Here is a 6,000-nt window from a genome sequence, read left to right as displayed (position 1 = left end):
TCTCTCTCTCTCTCTCTCTCTCTGACAAATAAATAAATAAAATCTATAAAAAATTTTTTAAATGTTATTTATGAGAGAAAAGTTAAAAATAGGGATTGATCATGTATGTGTCCTTTCTCTTTCCCTCTACTAATAGATGAATAAAATAGTTATCAACAGAGAGACTAAAGAAGAAGCCATTAGAAAATGTGTTCTGTAAAAATAAAGAAGTAAATTCAGAAAGGAGAACTATGAATAATCAAGGAATAGTGTATCCAACACAAAGGGAGTACAGAGAAAATTGGCAGGATGACAGATGTATGGCAAGAGGAATAGTCTAGATTAGAACAGTAGGGTTCGAGGCCTTGAGGAAGGAGATCATGAAAAAGCACACAAGGATTGTGTATGTAAGTGATTTGATGTTTGATTTTTGTTTCTGGAGTATGGGTGATCACATTTCTATAAGAATAGTGATGAAATTACCAGCGAACTCACCAAAACATAGTAGTTATTTCAAGTATGTATTAATTAATTACGTAAGAGTTTCCTTTTTGGAGAGGAGGGGTACAAGTATTAAACCCATTTTTGAAAAATAGAAAAAATGATAACATAAATATTAATATAGCAGAAACCTAACATTAATGGTAAGAAGGCCAAAGAGTCAAACACATTTTTAATAAACTATGCATAAATCTTTTAAATCAACTTCATCATTATTTTTCTATAAGGATCTGCATGAAAACACACTATCTTCAAGGAAAAGTCTTTTCTCATAAAGTCTGTTCCTAACATCAAAGTGGAGCATGTCTACAGAGAGTTTTCTTTCCTGATTTACTTGGTGTCGGTGCCAATTCTAGTAATTAGCAGAGTACAAAAATAGGATACAAAGAAAGGTAACCACTGCAACAGTAGAACCCAAAGGCAGATAATTAAGAGTTTCCTCCCCACCCAAAAGACTTAACATTTGGAAGGTGAAAACTTTTCAAATAATAACAGCATAAGTTTTTGAAAATTCATGCCTCATTTCTATCACCACTTGTCTAGTAACAATGGAAAACCAGATCCCCACCCTGCCTGGGTCAGCCACTAACCATGGGATCACATGAGGTACCAAAGCTCCGAAGTCAAGAAAAGAGTGACAATGTTGAACTTTACTTAAGCCCTATACTTCCAAAAAACATCAGAGAGAAAGAAATCCCCCTAATTGTGACACCTGGGTGGCTCAGTCAGTTAAATCAGACTCTTTTTTTTTTTTTAAGATTTTATTTATTTATTTGACAGAGAGGGAGGCAGCGAGAGAGGGAACACAAGCAGGGGGAGTGGGAGAGGGAGAAGCAGACTTCCGCTGAGAAGGGAGCCTGATGCAGGACTCGAGCCCAGAACCCTGGGATTATGACTTGAGCTGAAGGCAGACGCTTAACGACTGTGCCACCCAGGTGCCCCAGTTAAATCAGACTCTTGATTTTGGCTCAGGTTATGATCTCAGGTTCGTGAGATGGAGCCCGACCATGCTGGGGGTGGCACCTACTTGAGATTCTCTCTCTCCCTTTCCCTCTACTACCCCCCCATCACTCTCTCAAAAAGAAAAGAAAAGAAAAGAAAAGAAAAGAAAAGAAAAGAAAAGAAAAGAAAAGAGAAGAAAAGAAAAGAAAAGAAAAAATCCCCCTACTCTTTGTGTTCTCCAGGAAAGGGCTTATGCAAAGAATCACATGTCTCCCATGTGACCTAGATGAGACTTGGGGATGGCCCTCTTGTTTACCTAGGACAAGGCTGGACACATATGCTACAAGTACTAGTCTGTGTCTCAAAAATGAATAGCTGAACTGTTTGCACCGAGTGACCAATATAGGCAAATTCCCCACTAACTTGACTTTACCATAAATTTTAGACGGGTTTCTCTCTTCCCAGGGACCCACCCTACTGTGTAGGCAAGCATGGGGAGCTTAAGCAGATGTTGGCATGTGAAACAACCTTCCTCACTCTCAAAGATCCTTCTTGAGAATTGATTGACAGCAAAGAAAGACATTTCTTGATCACACCACCTGTTCATCCCACTGCCCCATACCTGGCCTTTTCTATCCTTGTCTGCTCTTCCTTATAAAAGAAAATCTTTTTCTGTCTGATCTTTGAAGATTTTGTAGGTCTTACAATTGGAGCATTTTGCCTATTGTAATAGTCACTCTTCCCTATTTCAATAATCTTTTCAAATAAAGTCTCTTCCTTAGGTCTGAATTAATTTTTTGTCTGACAAGGGTGTCTCCACATCTGGAGCCTGTTAGTAAAATGAAGGCTTCCTCTGTCCCTCTCCTCTTTCATTTTCAACGTGCCATCTAAATTCAACTTTGTTAATTCAGGTCATATCTACTGTGATTATGCCAACTGCCAAATTTGGTTGATAAAATTGTGGATGAAAATGTTAGCAGTTTGTCTTTTTAAATTTTTTTGAAAATTTATTAAACATCAGGGACTTCATTAAGTACTGATTATCCTATATAATCTCTATGACAACACAGTAGAGTAGGTATTATTACTGAGACCCATTTTACAATTAAGAGATAAAACTGGGTGAGAGTTAAGTAATTTGCCAGAACCACTCTACTACTATATAGCAGACCTACCATTTCAACCCAAGTTTGTTCAACACAGATCATACTTAATTTATGTAACTTTTATGCACATACACATATGTATATAGTATACTCACTCTTTAGTGGTCGCCTAGAAGATTGGAGTGACAGAACAATCAAGCATTCCAAATATTAATTGGTATAATTTTATTTATTTTTTTTAACAAAAATTTAAAATTGTATTATATTATGTTAGTCACCATACATTTTTTGATGTAAAGTTCCATGACTCATTAGTTGTGTATAACACCAGTTTTTGATGTAAAGTTCCATGATTCATTAGTTGTGTATAACACCCAGTGCACCATGCAATACGTGCCCTCCTTACTACCCATCACCAGCCTATCCCATTCCCCCACCCCTCCCCTCTGAAGCCCTCAGTTTGTTTCCCAGAGTCCACAGTCTCTCATGCTTCATTCCCCCTTCTGATTACCCCCCTTTATTCTTCCCTTTCTTCTCCTACCAATCTTCCTACTTCTTATGTTCCATTGATGAGTGAAACCATTGATAATTGTCTTTCTCTGCTTGACTTATTTCACATAGCATTATCTCCTCCAGTGCCGTCCATGTTGCAGCGAATGTTCTGTAATCATTCTTTCTGATGGTTGAGTAATTTTCCTTTAATATATATGGACCACATCTTCTTAATCCAGTCATCCAGAAATCCTTCCACGATTTAGCTATTGTGGACAGTGCTGCTATGAACATTGGGGTGCATATGGCCCTTTTCTTCATTACGTCTGTATCTTTGGGATAAATACCCAGGAGTGCAATTGCTGGATCATAGGGTATCTCAATTTTTAACTTTTTAAGGGACCTCCACACTGATTTCCAGAGTGGCTGTACCAACTTGCATTCCCACCAACAATGTAGGAGGGATCCCCTTTCTCCACATCCTCTCCAACAATTGTTGTTTCCTGCCTTGTCAATTTTTGCCATTCTAACTGGCATAAGGTGGTACCTCCGTGTGGTTTTGATTTGAATTTCCCTGATGGCTAACGATTTTGAGCATTTTTTCATGTGTCTGTTAGCCATTTGTATGTCATCATTGGAAAAGTGTCTGTTCATATCTTCTGCCCATTTTTTGATTTGTTTATTTGTTTCTCGTGTATTGAGTTTGAGAAGTTCTTTGTAGACCTTAGATACCAGTCTTTTATCTGTAGTGTCATTTGCAAATATCTTCTCCCATTCCATGGGCTGCCTCTGAGTTTTTTTGACTGTTTTCTTGGCTGTGCAGAAGTTTTTATCTTGATGAAGTCCCACAAGTTCATTTTATCTTTTGTTTCTCTTGCCTTTGCAGATGTGTCATGAAAAAAGTTGCTGTGGCTGATGTCGTAGAGGTTGCTGCCTATGTTCTTCTCTAGGATTTTGATGGATTCCTGTCTCACATCGAGATCTTTCATCCATTTGGGGTTTATTTTTGTGTATGGTGTGAGATAGTGGTCAAGTTTCATTCTTTTGCATGTAGCTGTCCAATTTTCCCAGCACCATTTATTGAAGAGACTGTCTTTTTTCCACTGGATGTTTTTTCCTGCTTTATCAAAGATGGGTTGCCCAAAGAGCCGAGGGTCCATTGCTGGGTTCTCTATTCTGTTCCCTTGGTCTATGTGTCTGTTTTTGTGCCAGTACCATGCTGTCTTGGTGATCACAGCTTTGTAGTACAGCTTGAAATCCAGGAATGTGATGCCCCCACCTTTGTTTTTCCTTTTTAACAATTCCTTGGCGATTCGGGGCCTTTTCTGGTTCCACACAAATTTAAGGGCTGTTTGTTCCAGTTCTTTGAAAAATGTCATTGGTATTTTGATCGGGATAGCATTGAAAGTGTAGATTGCTCTGGGTAGCATGGACATTTTAACTATGTTAATTCTTCCGATGCATGAGCATGGAATATTTTTCCATCTTTTTGTGTCTTCTTCAATGTCTTTCAAGAGTGATTTATAGTTTCTAGAATATAGATCTTTTACGTCTCTGGTTAAGTTAATTCTGAGATAACGTATGGTTTTTGGTGCTATTGTAAATGGAATGGATTCCCTAATTTCTCTTTCTTCAGTCTCATTGTTCGTGTATAGAAATGCAACTGATTTCTGAGCATTGATTTTGTATCCTGCCACATTACTGAATTGCTCTGTAAGTTCTAGTAGTTTTGTGTGGAGTCTTTTGAGTTTTCCATATAGAGTAGCATGTCATCTGCTAAGAGAGAGTTTGACTTCTTCTTTGCCGATTCAGATACCTTTTGTCCCTTTTTGTTGTCTGATTGCTGTTGCTAGGACCTCTAGTACTATGTTGAATAATAATGGCAAGATTGGGCATCCTTGTCGTGTTCCTGACCTTAAGGGAAAGGCTTCCAGCTTTTCCCCATTGAGAATGTTATTTGCTCTAGGCTTTTCATAGATGGTTTTTATGAGATTGAGGAATGTACCCTCTATCCCTACACTCTGAAATGTTTTAATCAGGAAAGGATTTTGCTGTATTTTGTCAAATGCTTTTTCTGCATCTATTGAGAGGATCATATGATTCTTGACTCTTTTCTTGTCGATATAATCTATCACACTGATAGATTTGCGAATGTTGAACCACACTTGCATCCCAGGGATGAATCCCACTTGGTCATGATGGATAATCCTTTTAATGTACTGTTGGATTCTATTAGCAAGTATCTTGTTGAGAATTTTGGCATCTACATTCATCAGGGATATCAGTCTGTAATTCTCCTTTTTGATGGGGTCTTTGCCTGGTTTGGGGATCAAGGTAATATTGGCCTCATAGAATGAGTTTGGTAGTTTTCCTTCTGTTTCTATTTTTGGAAGCAGCTTCAGGAGAATAGGTATTATTTCTTCTTTGAATGTTTGGTAGAATTCCCCGGGGAATCCATCAGGCCCTGGAGTTTTGTTTCTCAAAAGGTTTTTAATCACTGCTTCTATATCTTCATAATTAATTGGTCTGTTTAAAAAATCAATTTCTTCCTGTTTCAATCTTGGTAGTTTATAGGTTTCCAGGAAGGCATCCATCTCTTCCAGGTTGCTTAATTTATTGGCATAAAGCTGTTGATAAAAGTTTCTAATGATCCTTCCTATTTCATTGGTGTTGGTTGTGACCTCTCCCTTTTCATTCATAATTTTATTAATTTGGGTCCTTTCTCTATTCTTTTGGAGAAGTCTAGCCAGTTGCTTATCTATTTTATTTATTCTTTCAAAGAACCATCTTCTAGTTCTGTTGATCTGCTCTACTGTGCTCCTGGTTTCTAATTCATTGATCTCTGCTCTAATCTTGATCAACTGCCTTCTCATGTCTGGATTAGGCCTGTTCTTCTGTTTCTGTTCCAGATTCTTGAAGCGAGAACATAAGAACTGCATTTTAGATTTTTCTATTCTTTTGAGTGAGGCTTGGATGGCTA

Source organism: Ursus maritimus, unplaced genomic scaffold (assembly GCF_017311325.1).
Source record: "Ursus maritimus isolate PB19 unplaced genomic scaffold, ASM1731132v1 scaffold_11, whole genome shotgun sequence".
NCBI classification, from domain to species: Eukaryota; Metazoa; Chordata; class Mammalia; order Carnivora; family Ursidae; genus Ursus; species Ursus maritimus.
Note: the sequence above shows the minus strand (reverse complement) of the source record.